This window comes from Arvicola amphibius, chromosome 7, assembly GCF_903992535.2.
Source record: "Arvicola amphibius chromosome 7, mArvAmp1.2, whole genome shotgun sequence".
In the NCBI taxonomy this organism is placed as follows: Eukaryota; Metazoa; Chordata; class Mammalia; order Rodentia; family Cricetidae; genus Arvicola; species Arvicola amphibius.
This window is the reverse complement of record NC_052053.1, coordinates 95062582-95080558: the sequence shown is the minus strand read 5'-3', so window position 1 is coordinate 95080558 and position 17977 is coordinate 95062582. Positions and strand designations below refer to the sequence as shown.

General features: G+C 38.6%; 1 protein-coding gene across 11 annotated transcripts in view; it reads right to left on the bottom strand.

The window, feature by feature from the left end:
* Window positions 1-17977, bottom strand: part of Numb (NUMB endocytic adaptor protein) — a 124191-nt gene that overhangs the window by 72968 nt on the left and 33246 nt on the right. For 10 of the 11 annotated variants that reach the window (XM_038336027.2, XM_038336029.2, XM_038336028.2 and 7 more), the window contains exons 2-3: window positions 17443-17579; window positions 93-177 (exon numbers count right to left, since the gene is read on the bottom strand). The gene's annotated coding sequence lies outside the window, so the exon portion shown is untranslated. The remainder of the gene's footprint in view (window positions 1-92; window positions 178-17442; window positions 17580-17977) is intronic. The other variant, XM_038336030.2, reaches the window with a different exon arrangement.

The following is a 17977-nucleotide window of genomic DNA, read 5'->3' as shown; positions in this document are numbered from 1 at the left end:
TATTAAAACCAATATAACTCATCATAGGTTGGTACATCACAGCTATTTCAAAGTATCTTAGCCTTGATTAGTAGTTTTGAAGTTGGACAGACCTGGCTCTGAATCTTGGCTGTGCCTTTTACAAGCTGTGTGACTTTGGACAAATTTCGTAACTTCACCAAGTGTCAGTTTCCTCATCTGCAAAATGAGAATAATAAATGTCTTATACAATTGTTCTTAGTGACACAGGCACAAAAATAAAAAGAGCTTTTCAATTTTTGTCAGAAAACAGCTCTGCAGTCATGAGAGAATAAAGATCATCACTCCAAGTCACCGAGCAGTTTCAAGATCCACGTGCTGATAGAAACACAACAAAAAATCCCACAAACACAAGCCAAAAGCCTAGAGATTAGTCATCCAAACTTCTGCTCTTTGTGTTTCTGCAGCATTAGGCGACTTAGGGCCTTGCAGGCATCTACTGAGTATACTGAGATATATACCCAAGCCCAATCTCTGGATGCTGCCCCCCCCCCCCAAAAAAAAGAGCAGAAAAGGGAAGATCAAGAGATCAAGGGGCACAAAAGAGGAAGGTATGTGTCAAAAAGGATCAATTCCTGACACTGTCAGGAAGGAATTTTAATGGAAGAAAAACAGAAAGGGTAGAAAATGGACTCTGAGTTGTAGAATACAATGGAAATCTACTCAGAATGACAGGGATCTTCATGAATAGTCCTAAAGTCTTACCATTTTTTTCCTTTTTTCACATTAACTAAGGCAAAAAAAATCTTTTTCTTGTAGCAAACAGAAACTCTTGTTATGTGTTAAATTTTAAAAAGTCATTTATAATTTGATTTTCTGTTCTGTATATTTCTTTCAGTGTCTCCCTAAATGTATAGCTACTAAAGGATAATATTATAGAGTTATAGTTAAGAACTGGGATTAGACCTTCACACATGAAACACTGTGAAAAGGAAATCTGTTTTGCAAAATTTAGTTTAGATTCATTTATTTTATTCTATGTGTATGAGTGTTTTACCTGTATATGTGTGGTGTGGGATAATTGTCTGTATTCTGTCAATCATGTTTTAAATAAATGCTGATTGGCCAAGCAGGAAGTATAGGTAGGAAAACCAGACAGGAAGTAGAGGTGGAGCAAAGAGAACAGGAGTATTCTGGGAAGCAGGAAGCTCCTTGGCCATTCCTGTCCAGATCACGGAAGAAGCAGGATGTGACCTGCCCCACTACAAAAGGTACTGAGCCACGTGGCTAACACAGATAAGGATAATGGGTTAATATACGTTATAAGAGCTAATAAGTAGCCTGAGCTAATAGGCCAATCAGTTTTATAATTTATGGAGATCTCTGTGTGGTTTTCTCTGGGACTAAACGGCTGGGGGACTGGGCAAGACGGAAACCCCTACAAGCCAGCCCTCATACTACATGTGTGCATATGTACCACATGTGTGTCTGGTACTTGTGGTCAAAAGAGAGCATCAGAAAACCGGGAAGTGGTGGTGTATGCCTTTAATCCCAGCACTCGGGAGGCAGAGGCAGGTGGATCTCTGTGAGTTCAAGGCCAGCCTGATCTACCAGAGCTAGTTCCTAGACAGCTCCAAAGCTACAAAGAAACCCTGTCTTGGAAAAACAAAACAAAACAAAACAAAAACAAAGAAACCAAAAAAACCCCCAAAAAACAAAAAACAAAACAAAAAAACAAAAGAGAGACAGACAGACAGAGAGCAAATCAAATCTCCTGGAACTGGAGTTACGGATGGTTGAGAGCCAAACTCAGGTCCTCTGCAAGAGCAAGCAGTGCTCTTACCACCAAGCCATCTCTTCAGCCCCAGGAAATCTGCTCTGTTCTTAAAAATATTGTATCAACTATTAGTGTGTGTGTGTGTGTGTGTGTGTGTGTGTGTGTGTGTGTGTGAGGTGTGTGAGCATGTGCCATCCTATGTGTGGAAGTCAAGGGACAACTTTATAGAATCATTTCTCTCCTTTCACCTTTATGTGGGTTCTGGTGATTCAACTTGGGTCACCAGGTCTTAACTATCTTGCCAGCACCAAAATTAAAATCTATACAGACCGACAGTATATTGACAGCCTCTAGTTTATGAGAGCTACTATGCATGCAAATTAAGCTATAAAATGGTTTCAAGGCTAAGAACAATTCTGACCAAATAGTTATGAAACATCTACTATGTATAATATAACTACAATATTTAGTCTCAGGAGTACAGAAAAACAGTGATATCATCTCAAATCTCCAAGTTCTCACAATTCAGAAAATACCTAAAAATAAAAACCTATATAACATTAAAATGCAATTGCTACCTGCTTTAAAAGGAATTTGAGATTGCAGAGAGAAAAATGAAGAAAGGTTTCTTGAAACATAAAACGTTGAAAAATGGAACTCAACTCTAACTTTGAACATAAAAATAAATAAAAATGTTATCCTTTTGTCAACAAGATGCATAAAGACTGTTGGTTACTATTAGCTATGAGGGAAGTGAAAAATAAAAATGTACTAAATAAATCTAAAAGAATATTTTCAAAAAGGAGATCGACAATAATCATATTGTGAAATTTCCATTTACCTCAAACTACCTTAACATTTGAAAGACTAACAGAAAATATGTTTGAAATAACAGACTATTCATTCACTTTTACTACTTTAGAAACTACTAAAAAAAAAAATCCTTTTAGAGCTAGGCCTCCACTGTCCATATTTATCTTGGCATTCTGGTCTTTATTCTCCCATGAGAATGGCCCATTAAGGGCTGCTTACAACACTGTAGATGGAGTTCTACACTCTTCCTGCACACAACAGAAAAGTCTACAAGTCATGTGGTGAGGTTTATTGTAGGAGCCCATTCCTTGATACCAATTTCTGTGTTAGTTTATTCTCTCATTGCTCTGACAAAAGACCCAACAAAAGCAAATTAAGGAAGGTTTATTCTGGATCACAGATTGAGGGCATATACATCTTGGGAGGGAAGCTTAATGTGGCTATTCACGGTCAGGAAAAGAGAAGGATGAGTGTGGGCACTCTGCTTGCAGAAATGTGTTTTCTGTTAGCCTTTCTCGTTTCTCAGTATAAAATTTTAAGGTAGTTAAGAGACTCATAGAAGATGGGTCTTCCCTCCTCAGTTAAATCACTCTGGCAACCCTCTCATAGACACATCCAGAAATGTGACATCTAAGGGACTCTCAATCCAGTCAAATTGATAGTCAAGATCCTATGGTTTTAAGTTTTTAAAATCAACTTCTGAAAAAACTAAAAACATAATCTTAAAACAAATCTGAATTTGAATTCCAATGTCAACAGTAGCAAACATCAGACAAGTTATTTAGAATTTCAACTCTTTAATATAAAAGATTAAAAACTTGTGCTAGGCATGGTGGTACATGCCTTTAATTGCAACATTTAGAGCTAAAACAGTAGAAAGCCTGCAATTTACTTTCACTTGGTTTTTAAAAAAAAGTTAATCCCAGGATTCAGGAGGCAGATATAGGCAGATCTCTGTTAACTTGAAGCCAGCTTTGCCTACACAGTGAATTCCAGACCAGTCAAAGCTAAATAGTGAGACTCTATCTCAATCTCCTTCCCCCACAAAAAGATGATAAAGTTGTAATGTTTAAGTAAGAAAATAAATGTACAGTATTTGGTACAGAATATGTGCCGAACTGAAGAATTCGTTCCCTTACTTTCCTCCTCCTTCCTCAGGGTGACGCTCTATTATGGTAGTCTCAAACAGTCCGATTCCCTCACCCATTTCGTTTCCTCTGCCTGGATGCATGTAACACACTCAAATTCTCCTTCCTGTTCAAGTTTATACTTAAACGCTGCCTCTTCTCCATCTCCCACAACTAACTTTATTTCATCTGTTACTTAACGTTTCTGATTTAAGTACTGTCTCAACTGCCTGCTTGAAAAGAACGTTATCTCATTCATTCCCATTCTTCCTACCAACACAAACCACAGCTTTGCACGTGGTAATCTTTCAAATATTTGACAAATACTATTCTAGATCTCTCATTACAAGTGCACATATCATGTTGAATCCTTTATGGCATTTTACAAATAAAAGATAAGCCATCCTGCTGTTGTCCTCAGAGTCTCGGGGCTTCAGCAGGTGCTGACATCTGGATCTTACTTGTTTCCTGTGCCCTCATGCTCACAGTTGGCCTAGATTCGGGGTCACTCTCATGTGTTACCACACCTTGGCTTAAAAATTTTTAAATAAATTCATAGAAGTAGTTGTGGAAAACAAAAGTAATCCAAATCCAATTTTTACAAAGTATTATTTTGTAAGAAAGCATATTAATTAAATACGAAATGTTTAAGAAATCCTCAAAATACCTGTTTTACAAATATTTGGGCAAATTATTATAAACACAAGGTTCTTGAACAACAAACAAGAAAGTCAGGTCCTTCTGTTCTTATATTACTAATCTGTAATTTTTCTACATGATTGGTCATTCCTACAACACTTTCTCTTTAAATAATGAGAACTACTTTTTGTCTTTTTAAGAATAAATGACAGTGAGGTAAGGTGGTGCACTCGTAGAATCCCAGCACTTCAGAGGAAAAAGAATCAGGGGTTCAAGGCACATCAGATACACTGGGAATTCAGAGTCAGTCTTGGCTGCATAAGACTTTGTCTAAAAAAAATACAAAATCAATCAACCAATCATTCTCCACATAATTTCAAATTTCTTTACAAATTTATAAATAAAAGAAATGTTAATTAAGGAGTTTTAAGATAAACTTTTGGTTTTATATACTCTCAAAAGAGAAGAAAACTTATAAGACTATTATATTTTGTCCTCCTTACTTTATCACCATGTCTCACACTTTATTTCTTTCCCCTTGAGTCAGGTATCCCTGGCGGGCCTAGAACTCCCAATGATCTATCTATATCTGCCTCCTGAGTGCTGGGATTAATCTCACAGTTTAAAAACAAACAAAAATGTGAAAATGAGCTGCAGATACCATGCCACTTAGCCCTAAGCATTGCCCTATACTTTCTTAGGAATGAGGATATTTGTTTAGATAACCACAATACAGCTAAACAAATAAGCATTACAACAATGACACTTTCTGTAAAATTATTTGCCTTAGAGTTAATTCCCTAGTTCAAAATATATTCAGGACCATGAATTATAGCTACTAGGCCTCTTCAGCAGGCAACCTTCTAAAGCAGCTCTTCAGACTTGCTGCACCTTTTGTCCAAGAGTCTCAATGGAACGGAACAGTTATTTACAGAGCAACACTTCATTTATGTTCATCTTCATTTATTTCAGGTTAAGAGAAACTAATAAATTGAAAATCATGGAGTTCCTTTATATCCTGGTCCACAGGCTGAGACAGACAGACACTGAGCCTGGCGTGGGCTTTTGAAACCTCAAGGCCCACTTCCAGTGACACTCCTCCAACAGGGCCATATCTCCTAGCCCTTCCCAAATAGTTCTAACTGGTGACTAAGCATTCAAATATATTAGCCTATGGGGGCCATTTTCATCAAACCACAAGGGGGAAATGTCACACTGATCAAATAAGAATACTATTAATTTTTCAGAAACCTGAAACATCTTTAAAATAATAGAATAAATAATAATGATAATAAGTTGGATTTGTTTGTTTAAAAAAGAAAACAGCATGAGAGACAGATGGAACTCAAGGAATGATTAACACAGAGATATCTAGAATGTTTAAGAAAATGAGCAAGTAAAGCTGAAACAATATTAGAAGGGGTAGTACAAACTTGACAAAGGACAAGTATCAGTAATGGACTTTAAGTGTCTTAAACATAAAGCAAACACACAGCAGCATTATTTAAAAAAAAAAAAAAAAAACCCGGCTTCTTTAGCTACAACAATAGACTAGGAATACAATAGAATGATATACTTAAAAGGTTGAAAGAAAATTATTTCGAACCAGGAATTCTATGTCTGATGGACAGATACTTCAAAAATTAAGTCAAGTGTGTGTGGGGGAGGCACATCTTTAGTCCCATCATTCTGGAGGCAGAGGCAGGTGGATCTGAGTTCAAGACCAGCCTGCTCTGTGTTACAGGACAGTCAGGACTGCTACACAAGGAAACCCTATCATAATTCATCACAGCAATAGAAACCTTAACTAAGACACAAAGCATCTGTAATTGTTAAATAATAGAAACAACACTCTCTTCACATGGACCATAGGAAAGTTGTACTGAAGGCAAAAGCTCCAACTTATAAAAATGCAAATTTATCTGAATGCAGAGGCTGAATGCTGACGCAGAATTTTGCAAAGGGGCTTCCCTGCTCGAAAACCATCCAGGAAAGTGATTTTGCAGATTCAGCCACTAAAGCTTGTAGAGATTGTGAGAACTATGGTCTGAAGAGGCCAGGCTACATCTTAAGCTGGCAGGAGACCTTGGCAACACTGCCCACATGGTACTCATTTTGAAGGCATGAAAAATTCAAGAGAGAAGAGGGTCACAGAGTTTTGTTTCCAGGTTTCAGAGAGCCGCTCTCTGAAATGTGTGGCAGGACCAGAGTCCCAACAAGGAAGCTCGGAGAAGCCATTGTGTGAAGCTACAAAAAAATGAAGCCTAAACCAGGCATTGTAACACACACCTTTAATCCTAGCACTCAGGAGGAAGAGGCAAGTGACCCTCTGTGAATTCAAGATCAGACTGGTCTACAGAGTGAGTTCCAGGACAGCCTGGGCTATGTAGGGAGACAGTCTCAAAAAAACAAAAAACAAAAAAAAAAACAAAAAAACAAAAAACAAAAAACAAACCAAACCAAACCAATCAACCAAAGAAAAGTGAAGCCTAAATTGCACCGAAGACCCCAGCATATTGGAGATGCCAAATAATGGAATGCCTGCTAAGGGAAGTGTCAGACATGGAACAGAACTGACTCAAAAGAGAGCCTATCTGCGCTACAGGCAGCAGAGTTAGAGGAGTGGACCTATACAAAGCCCTTTGAGGCCCAGACAATTACATCACAAGCCCCAGATGCCAGACATGGAACTACACGATCAGGTGTTATCCCTCCTAGGTTTGGGTCTTGCTTTGATCTCATCTTTCTTTCCTATGCCCTCATTTCCTTCCTTTGGAAATGGGGATGTTTATTTGATATCATTGTGCATTGAAAGTATGTAATTTGTGTTTTGTTTGTTCAAGAGTTCACAATCTCTTAAGAGACTACCCGAATCTTATGAGATTATGCATTTACATTTTTAAATGGTGTTGGAATTATTGAAGAATATGGGATCTTTTAAAGTTAGAAAATGTATTTTTGTAATGAGAGATGGACATAAGCCTATGGAGACAATTAGAGGAAGGCTATAGCTAACAGTGATACATTTTGAGTTCACAAGAATTGGAATTATAATAATTAATGATTCTCTGATTCTCTAAAATCACCAAGGAGACAAGACTCTAGAGACACTACTAATGTATTATCTTATTAAGTTAATGGAAGTGGAAGGATCCATATTAAATGTGGGTGATACTATTTCATGGTTTAGGGTTCGAGAATGCACAAAAAAGAGAAAGCTGTTTATAGTAGCCAACAACTAATATAGAAACTAACAACTGGTCAAAGTGTAGAGAGTAAGTGATGTTCTAATAAGTATTTATATTACTTCCTCCCAGGAAAAGAAAAGCAGAAAGAATGCTAAGTGCCAGACCAAGGAAGAGTAGTATGAAACTCTGTCTTCTGGGTATGACATAACCAAGATGCTCATGGACTAATAATAGCTGTGGCTACTGAAGTAAGACACGCACTAGATGGCTCTTTTAACATTCCATCGTCGATGGGGTGGGAGGGCTGTTTTAAATCTTCAGTGATGCAGTCACTAGTAACTGATCCATAGTTCAGTAAGAACATTCTACCCTCAAGCTCAGGCGAGCAACTTTTACTAAAACTCAGTGGGTCAGCAAACAAAAACAAAAATATGATAGTAGGAGGAAAACTTGTTAGGAAGGAGTAGAATGAGTAGAAAGGAGTTGAGCAAGGATAACAGAGTAATGAAAATGTCCAAAATATACTGTATACAAATGTGTGTGTACATATGTATATAGCACGTATGCATGCATGCACACATATAAATGTCTGTGAAAACCAAAGTTAAATGCTGGAGGCTATTATTAATGTTTTTACTTCCCTAAACAAGTTTGTTTGACCTATCTACATGAGATATGCTTGATCACATGTGGGTAGGAGTAAGTGGACAGGAAATACATCAGGATGTATGCTTGCCTCTGATTGGACCTGATGGGAAATGCATTGAATTATGGGTTTTACCTTTTTAAGTCCCTGCAAAGTGGGACTGTAATGACGTGGGCATTTTCTGGAAATTCAGAGATGGACCTAGCCAAAGCCCATTTCTCTGGCCAGTATTAATTAAAGCTTGCTTCAAATTTGGCTCAAAATTGTGTAGTGGTCTTATTCGCAACTAGTGGGATTAATACTAATCCTCTGAGTGATTATTTAGAAATGGCTGCGGGATGGGGCAGGACACAGAAACCTCCATTTACAAGTAGTGATTATTACTGATAACATTTAAAGCATGGCTACAATGAAAAATAGTAAGTGCAGCAGAAAGAAATACAAAATATAGTTTGTAGAGGAAAAGAGCACTAGAAGCTTAATGATGAGGCCAGCGCAACTTTGGAAGAAAGGCTGCAGTTATCCAGGAAGTCGGTGCTACGGAAAGCTTTGCTCTGCACGAGAAAAAAAGGAAAGGGTGTCTCTCCAGGCATGACTCCACCCAGCAAAATTTCCAACTAGAGAAAGGAAATCAAAGTAACTGAGCAAAAGGGCTGATGGTGATGTGATGCCAAGGGAACAGGGTTCATTCAAATGGACAGTGGGACTTGACATTGCTCTTCAAGTGATGCTGGCTTTAGAGGCAGATGCTAAGAGTGAATGAATTATGGATTCTTCCATGCAATTCCAGAGCATTCATCACTCTGCTTTCTGACTTTGAATATACCAGCTGGTTTGTAATGTCTGCAGCTATGACTTTTCAATCATGACAGACTGCACCCTCAAACTATAAGCTAAAATGAACCCTTTCTTCTTTAAGTTACTTTTGTCAGTTTATTCTTGTTAGCAAGAAAAAAAAAATGACTGATAAACCTTACCATAAGCCAAAGCAACAGGGCCAGCTGATCATAGCCTTAAACATCCACAACTGTGAACTAACACAGTTTCTCTTTGGAAGATTATCTTAGACTGCTGCTACAGTAACAGAAAGCTTACTGGCACAATGATAACTTATGGAGACATTTTTTGTCTTCATGGCCAGGTTCATTCTACTACTGACTGAGGGAAGACCAGAGAAATGTTGCTAAAGATCCCATAAGACAGGCCTCCACAGCAAAGAATTATTTGGCTTAAAATGTTGACAGTGCCAAGAACAAAAAAATCCCTGAAATAAGATGAACAGAAGAGTGACGTGGGATGTCCTTCTGTATATGTGTTGCTTTTATTGGTTGATGAATAAAGCTGTTTTGGCCAATGGCTTACTTAGCAAGGCAAAAATTCCAAGGAGAAAGAGAGAGAGAAAGAGAAAGAGAGAGAGAGAGAGAGAGAGAGAGAGAGAGAGAGAGAGGGCAGAGTCAGAGGAGATGCCATGCAGCTGTCAAAGGAGAAACGCACCTGCCAGAACCTTACCAGTAGGTCACAGCACTGTGGTGATACAGAGATTAATAGAAATGGGTTAATTAAAAGAGTTAGCTAGAAGTACTCTTTAGTCATTGGCCAAACAGTGTTGTAATTAATATAGTTTCTGTGTGATTATTTGGGTGGCCGGGAAACAAATGTGTAATCTCCGTCTACAAAATGGTGCCTGTACGTTTGGGGCTAACCTTTACGGCCAGCCTCACACTTCGGGTCTGGGTGCTTGTATGTCCACTCGGGGTTAGGAGGAAAGTAGCTGAGAGCATGCCTGCCACTCAGCACCCCTACCTTGGAAAGCAGCTGGATCAGGTCTGCCTGTCTCTGCCTCCCAAGTACTGGGATTAAAGATGTGCACCACCACTGCACATAGGGTAGAGTTTTTAATTAAAGGGATGTTAATGGCAACTGCTCAAACATCAAAGATCCCACCCCTAGAAGCCTTCCCCAATTACTCCAATACAATCTGATGCTCCCTCCACTGTTCCCCAAATCTCTCTTCAGATAATTTTGTCAAAGGAATCATTTTCCTATTATATGTCTTCTTTATAAGACTGAGAGCCTTAAGGACAAAACTGGACCTTAAGTAGTCTTGTACTTTTAAAAAATATATTTATTTATAAAATGTATAAATATAGAAATACACTTATTACTATATTTATTTGGGGGTAGGGTGGGCGATGCCATGGCATGCACAGACGCCAGTTGTCTCCTTCCACCATGTGGACCCAGGGATCAAACCATAGACAGTCAGTGTCTCAGTCAGGGCTTCTATTGCTGTGAAGAGACATAATGATCACAGCAACTCTTATAGAGAAAAACAATTTATTGCGGCTGGCTTACAGTTTCAGAGGGTTGGTTCATTATCATCATGGTGGGACATAGTGGCATGCAGGCAGATATGGAGCTGGAGAAGGAGCTGAGAGTTCTACATCTTGGTCCACAGGCAGTAGAAGCAATTCTGCGACACATTGGGCATAGCTTGAACATGGATAACCTTAAAACTGTCTTCATAATGACACACTTCCTCCAACAAACCTGTACCTACTCCAACAAAGTCATACCTAAAAGTGCCACTCCCTATCGGGGTCATGTTCTTTCAAACCTCCACAGTTGAGGCTTGGTGGTAAGCATCTCTGCTCACTGGGGGTTCTTGCTGGCCCAGTGTTTGCAGTCTTGATATAATTGTCTCTAGTATTCTGTGATTGCTGAATATATACATTCAAACTTTGCTGATTAGACACACTACTTTGGACAACTTTACAAACAAAAGAAAACCTCATTTTTCTTTTCTGCAACAAGGGAGATAATAAAACAGTAACCCATTTCACAGCATTATATAAAGAATTAAGCCACCCATATAAATATACTTGACCTGACTGATACATAAATAGCACTAAGGAAATACCATTGTGAGCTGCACACTGTCCTTTGACTTCCACCCATTTAACAAGGGTACATGTCTATGTCTGTCTCTCTGTCTCTGTCTCTCTTCTCATACACACACAAAGAAATGTAAATTTAAAAGACAGTTATCCGTGGGAACACAGAGATGCTCAGCATACTATTCTGTATAACTTTGTATATATGTGAAAGGTTTCATAACAAATTGCAGTTAATATTATTTTCCTGGTTTGGCACTCCTACTATACATATGTAATATGTAACATCTACGGAACAACTGGGTAATGAACACTTCACTGCCTTCTTGCTACAACTCCTTGTGAATCTAAAACCATTTCAAAATAAAGATTAAACCAAAAAAATTCTGATAAATCTTATCTTACCTTCTTTTATTTTCCACTAACTAAACCATAAAACTGGACAAAGAATTAATTATATGTAATACTGGAGCATCTACAGTATCATAGTGCTGCATCCAAACACAGGAAAATTATATAATGGTAACTTACATCAATAAGACAACCAACCACCCACTATACAACTCTCTATAAGTTTTTTTGTACCACTGATTTTTTAAAACCAAGTTTTTAAAACGATTTATTTATTCATTTTATTTATTTATTTATTATGTATGCAGTGTTCTGTCTGCATTTATCAATGCAGCCAGAAGAGGGCACCAGGTCTCATTATAGATGGTTTTGAGCCACCACGTGGTTGCTGGGAATTGCACTCAGCTGAAGAGATGGCTAAGAGGTTAAGACCACTGAATATTTTTTAATTTACTAGAAATTTACCAAGTAAGATTGTTTAATTTTATAAAGGAAGCAGAGGCAAGAAAAACTTGGTGTGTGCAGTTAAGTTGATACTAGTTTTTCAAATTTAAATTGGACACTAATTCCTCAAATAAGTCACAAATTATTAAAATAAGAAAGAAAACTCCAAATAGACTGTAAAATTACTGGCATATTCTGGGAAAAGAAGAAAACAAAGGCCAAGCTATAAATCTTATAGTTTGTCTTATTTGTCCACTTTTATCTCTGCTTTTGATTATACTTGTGTATTTGTTACTTTGTCAGCACAAAATAAAATCCAAAAACTATTTCTTTTCATTCTATTTAGGCACTTCAATACTTTTGACTGTTAACTTAATTAGATAGAGAAACACCTAAAATATTTATTAAAGAATACTTCAAAGTATTTCTGTGAGGGCATTTCTAGAGATGACTGGCACACAAAGCAGCAACCAAGAAGAAAAAAACCTGCCCTCAATATAGGTGGCACTTCTAACAGGCTGAGGGGTGGGGTGGCAAGACAGAACAAAAGGTGGAAGGAAGGAAGGCCGTGTGTGCAAACTCCATTCTTCCTGAGTGAACGGTCTGCTGCTGCTGCAGCAGCCACTGCCTGGATATCAGACTTCAATTCTTTAGCCTTTCAATACAGACTCAACCAGTACCTGAAGGGGACTTCCAGGCCTTCAGCCTCGGACTTGGGCTGCCTTCACTGACTCCCTTGTTCTTACTTCCTACTTCTTGGACCGAGAAGCTACCTGGATTCTGTCTTTCTAAGCCTGTGAACGGCCACTGCTGAACTGACTAGACAGACTTCAGCTGTGTAAGACAATCTAATAAAATTCTTTTAATCATATGTGTATGACTGTATATATTTCAATTTGACTCCTCTTGAAAGTCCTAATAACTTTAGACAAGAACTCAAATTTTTATTGAACACTCATCTTTTTCATCTATTATATATTTCCCCTTTGCTTTTTAAGAATAAACTTTTTATTTTGTTTATCTTTTTAATTTTTAAATTTTTTTGCTATTATAATTAAATTACTTCTCCCTTCTCTTTCTTTCCTGCAACTACTTCCATGCAATTCCTTGGCTCACTTTCAAATGTATGGCTTCTTTGTTGTTGTCTACATATACATACGTTCGTGCATTTGTGTGTGTGCGCGCATGCGTGTGCCTATGTATATATTCCTAAGTACAACCTGTTCAGTATGTATACTCTTGTATGATCTCAGGACCCTGGGTATTGGAAAACCAATTGAGGGCTCTTCCCTCAGAAAGACAATTTATTGTTCCCAGTCTCAGTGCCCCCACTTACCTGTGACTCTATGTCAGATCTGAGGCCCCAAGCTTTCCTGTTTTTGTTTGGTTGGTTTTTCAAGACAAGGTTTCTGTATGTAGCCCTGGCTGTCCTGGAACTCAAAGAGACCAGCCTGCCTCTGACTCCGAGGTGTGCACCACCATGCTCAGCTTAAGCTTTTCTTAAGATTGATTTATTTTATGTGTATGAGTATTGTGCAGGCATGTATATATTACACCCTGCAATACATATGGTGCCAAAGAAGGTCAGAAGAAGGCATCAGATCTTATGGAACTGGAATTATAAATGGCTATAAGTCATTATGTGGGTGTTGGGAAATGAAACTGGGTCCTCTACAAGAGCAACAAGTGTTCTTAACCACTGTGTCATCTCTTCAATCTCAACTCTTTGGTTTTTGAGATGAGAGTCATACTTTATAGCCAGGCAGGTGACCTTAAACCCCCAATCCTCCTATCTCCATCTCTGTAGTGTTGAGATTATAAATATGTACAACACTTGGAGTGTGCCTAAATACAAAAACACACACATATTCTGAGACAAAGTCTTGCTATGTAGCCTTGGTTGATCTAGAGTTTACTATACAAAAGAATGGCTTAAACTTGCAGCAATCTACCTGCCTCTGCCTCCCAAGTCCTGAAGATTATTACAGTGCATGCCACCATATCTGAATAGCTAAGGTTCAGTACTGGGGATCAAATACGTGGCTGCATGAACTAAATTATTTATCTGGGTCTGTTAGATGGTTTGGTGGGAAAAGGTGCATACTGCCAAACCTGACAACCTGAGTTCAATGCCAAGGTTACCCAGGGCAGAAGGAGAGACCTGACTCCCAAAAATTATCCTCTGACCTCCACATGTTTGCTGTAGCACTTCTGCACCCCCGCCAAACACATACACACACACAGATACACTAAATAATTTTAAAACTACAAACAGTGGAGCTGGAGAGATAGCTCAGGGGTTAAGAGTACTGGTTGCTCTTCCAGAGGTCCTGAGTTCAATTCCCAGCAACCACATGATGTTTCACAGCCATCTGTAATGAGTTCTGGTGCCCTCTTCTGGCCTGCAGGCATACATGCAGGCAGAACACTGTATATATAATAAATAAATGAATAAATAAATATTTAAAAAAATACAAACAGTGAAAAATCATATCCCTGAAAGATGAGAAGAAAAGCCAACTCCCTATAAGATGCTCTTACAATGTGCTGCTGACAGTTCTGCCTTCAAGGGGTAGGGCTGTGTCACTTCCCAATTCTCCTAACCTACACTGACTTTTTTAACTTCTAAAAAAGCAGAATGAAGTAATACTATGTGACTTTCAAGCTAAGTCAAGTAAATCATGTGCTTCATCCTCCTCTATCAAAATGTTTTTTCTTGAGTCTAGGAACCATGCTGTGAGAAAGCCAAGCAGTCACAAGGAGAAGTGTAGTATAGGTGTTCTGGCTAACAGCCCAGGCTGAGGACTTGGCCAAGTCAGCATTCACCACCAGACACAGGAGCGAACAAGCATTCAAATGATTCCAGTTCTTACCCACTGAGTCATACCCCTAGCTACCTCACCTCATACCACGTTAATGAGGACTAGCAAACCCATCAAGAATCTTAATCAAATTGCAGACATACATAAGCAAAACAAACATGCCTGCCAGGTATTGTGACGCACACCTTTTATCTCAGCACTCAAGAGGCATAAGAAGGTAAAATGTCATGAGTTAAAAGCCAGCAGGGACTACATAATGAGTTGTAGGCCAGCCAGGGCTACAGAGTAAGACACTATCTCAAAACAAAATAGATAGGCAATCTTACCAAAAGCAATCTACAGATTCAACGCAATGTCCATCACAATACCAGCAAAATTCTTCAAAGACCTTGAAAGAACGGTACTCAACTTCAAATGAAAAAGCAAAAAACTCAGGATAGCAAAAACAATCCTGTACAATAAAAGAACTTCTGGAGGCATCACAATCCCTGACTTCAAACTCTACTACAGAGCTACAGTACTGAAAACAGCCTGGTACTGGCATAAGAACAGACAGGAGGACCAATGGAACTGAATAGAATACCTGGATATCAATCCACACATCTTCCAACACCTGATCTTTGATAAAGAAGCAAAAAATATCAAATGGAAAAAAGAAAGCATATTTAACAAATGGTGCTGGCATAACTGGATATCAACATGTAGGAGAATGAAAACAGACCCATATCTATCACCATGCACAAAACTCAAGTTCAAATGGATCAAAGACCTCAACATAAAGCCAGCCACACTGAACCTCAAAGAAGAGAAAGTGGGAAGTACACTTGAATGTATTGGCATAGGGAATCACTGGGGAATAACCCCAGTGGCACTAGAGAAACAATAAACGGGACCTCCTGAAACTGAAAAGCTTCTGTAAAGCAAAGAACATGGTCAACAAGACAAAACAACAGCCTACAGAATGGGAAAAGATCTTCACTAACCCCACATCAGACAGAGGTCGGATCTCCAAAATATACAAAGAACTCAAGAAATTGGTCATCAAAATATCACATAATCCAATAAAAAAAATGGAGTACAGATCTAAACAGAGAACTCTCAACAAAGGAATCTAAAATGGCTGAACGACACTTAAGGAAATGCTCAACATCCTTAGTCATCAGAGAAATGCAAATCAAAATAACTCTGAGATTCCATCTTATACCTGTAAGAATGGCCAAGATCAAAAACACTGATGACAACTTATGCTGGAGAGGCTGTGGAGAAAAGGGATTCTGCATTGCTGGTGGAAATGCAGGCTGGTACAACCCCTTTGGATGTTAGTGTGGCGATTTCTCAGAAAATTGGGAAGCAACCTTCCTCAAGACCCAGTAATACCACTTTTGGGTATATATCTGAAGGATGCTCAATTGTGCCACAAGGACATGTGCTCAACTATGTTCACAGCAGCTTTGTCTGTCATAGCCAGAACCTGGAAACAACCTAAATGCCCCTCAACCTAAGAATGGATAAAGAAAATGTGGTACATTTACACAGCAGAAAAAAGTAACGACAGCTTGAATTTTGCAGGAAAATGGATGGAGCTAGAAAACATCATTTTGAGTGAGGTAACCCAGACACAGAAAGACAATTATCACATGTACTCACTCATAGGTGGTTTTTAAACATAAAGCAAAGAAAGTCAGCCTACAAACCACAATCCCAGAGAACTTAGACAACAATGTGGACACTTAAAGAGACTTACATAGATATAATCTATATGGGAAGTAGAAAGTAGAAAAAGACAAGATCTCCTGGGTAAATTGGGAGCATAGGGACCTAGGGGGAAGATTGAAGAGGGGAGGGGAGAGGCATGGAGGGGAGCAGAGAAAAATGTAGAGCTCAATAAATATCAATAGAAAAAAATAAAAATAAAAATTGTGTTGGCTGGGCTGTGGTTGCTAAGATACTGCACGAGCCAGACCTTGGCAGTTCAGGGTGAGGACCAAGGCGGGTGACAGAATATGCTATGCAGAGAGAGCTTGAGTGTGGAGTTTATTGAGAAGAGGGACGGGCCTGGGCGGTGGTGGCGCACGCCTTTAATTCCAGCACTCGGGAGGCAGAGGCAGGTGCATCTCTGTGAGTTCGAGGTCAACCTGGTCTACAAGAGCTAGTTTTAGGACAGGCTCCAAAGCTACAGAAAAACCCTGTCTCGAAAAAAAAAAAACAAACAAAAACAAACAAAAAATAGATAATTGAAGATAGATAGATAGATAGATAGATAGATAGATAGATAGATAGATAGATAGATGCTTTAAAAGCTACTAAATCTATAATAATTTGTAAGGAAATCCGTAACTGTCATATAAGTTCATAAACACATTTGAAAATGCTAAAAAACAAAATTGACCTAAGTTTTACCACTAATATCTTCACAAATATTTTATAATACAAAAAGTATATTACCCACTATCTAAAAGTTGGATGCTTTGTTTTTACCAAGAAAAAAGGTAAAAAAATGTAAAGACAGTTAACTAGTTAACTTTTAGAGCCTTGGCTGCTCTTCTAGACCCAGGTATGATTCCCAGCAGCAACATGGTAGTTCAAAATAATCTGTAACTACAGTTTCAGGAGATGGGCTGCACTCTTCTGGTCTCACCAGGCACCAGGCATGCACATGGTACACAGACATACATGCAGACAAAATACCCATACACATAAAATAGAATTTAGAAAAACAGGTAGGAAGGACTTTTCCAGCAGTTAATAACCAATGTTTCCATTTCCCACTGTCTTCCACCTACCTGTATTAAGAAGATTTCTGAGGACTGTAGCCCACCAATATTCCAATCTGTGGCTATGTATCAAGATCTTGGTTGCCAAAGTGGCTGTACTGGCAATCTCCCCTGGAAAATGTTCCTTAGGCTCCAAAATCTGAAAACTGCAAGGAAAGAAAATTCTAAATATAGATACCTCTTTTCAATTTCAATCCCTTATAATCTACCTCCATAAATTGAAAAGGCAGCTGGCAAGATGGCCCAGTGGAAAAAGAGCAAGCCTTTTCCACTGAGTTTAATCCCTGAACCCACAGTAGAATCAGAGAATCAATTCTCCACCAAGTTTCCCATTGTCTTCCACATGCACACTGTGGTATGCACCCCTATCATGTACACACGCGCACACACACATATGCAGTAAATAAAAATGTACAGGCTGAAAGAAAACTAACAGCCTCTTAAGGCACACTGAGACAAGTTTCACTAAAAATGGGAGTCAGATTATGCTAAAATAGAGAGGGAATACTCTTCCAGCCTCAGTTTTTTTTTAAGGTTGTCTCCC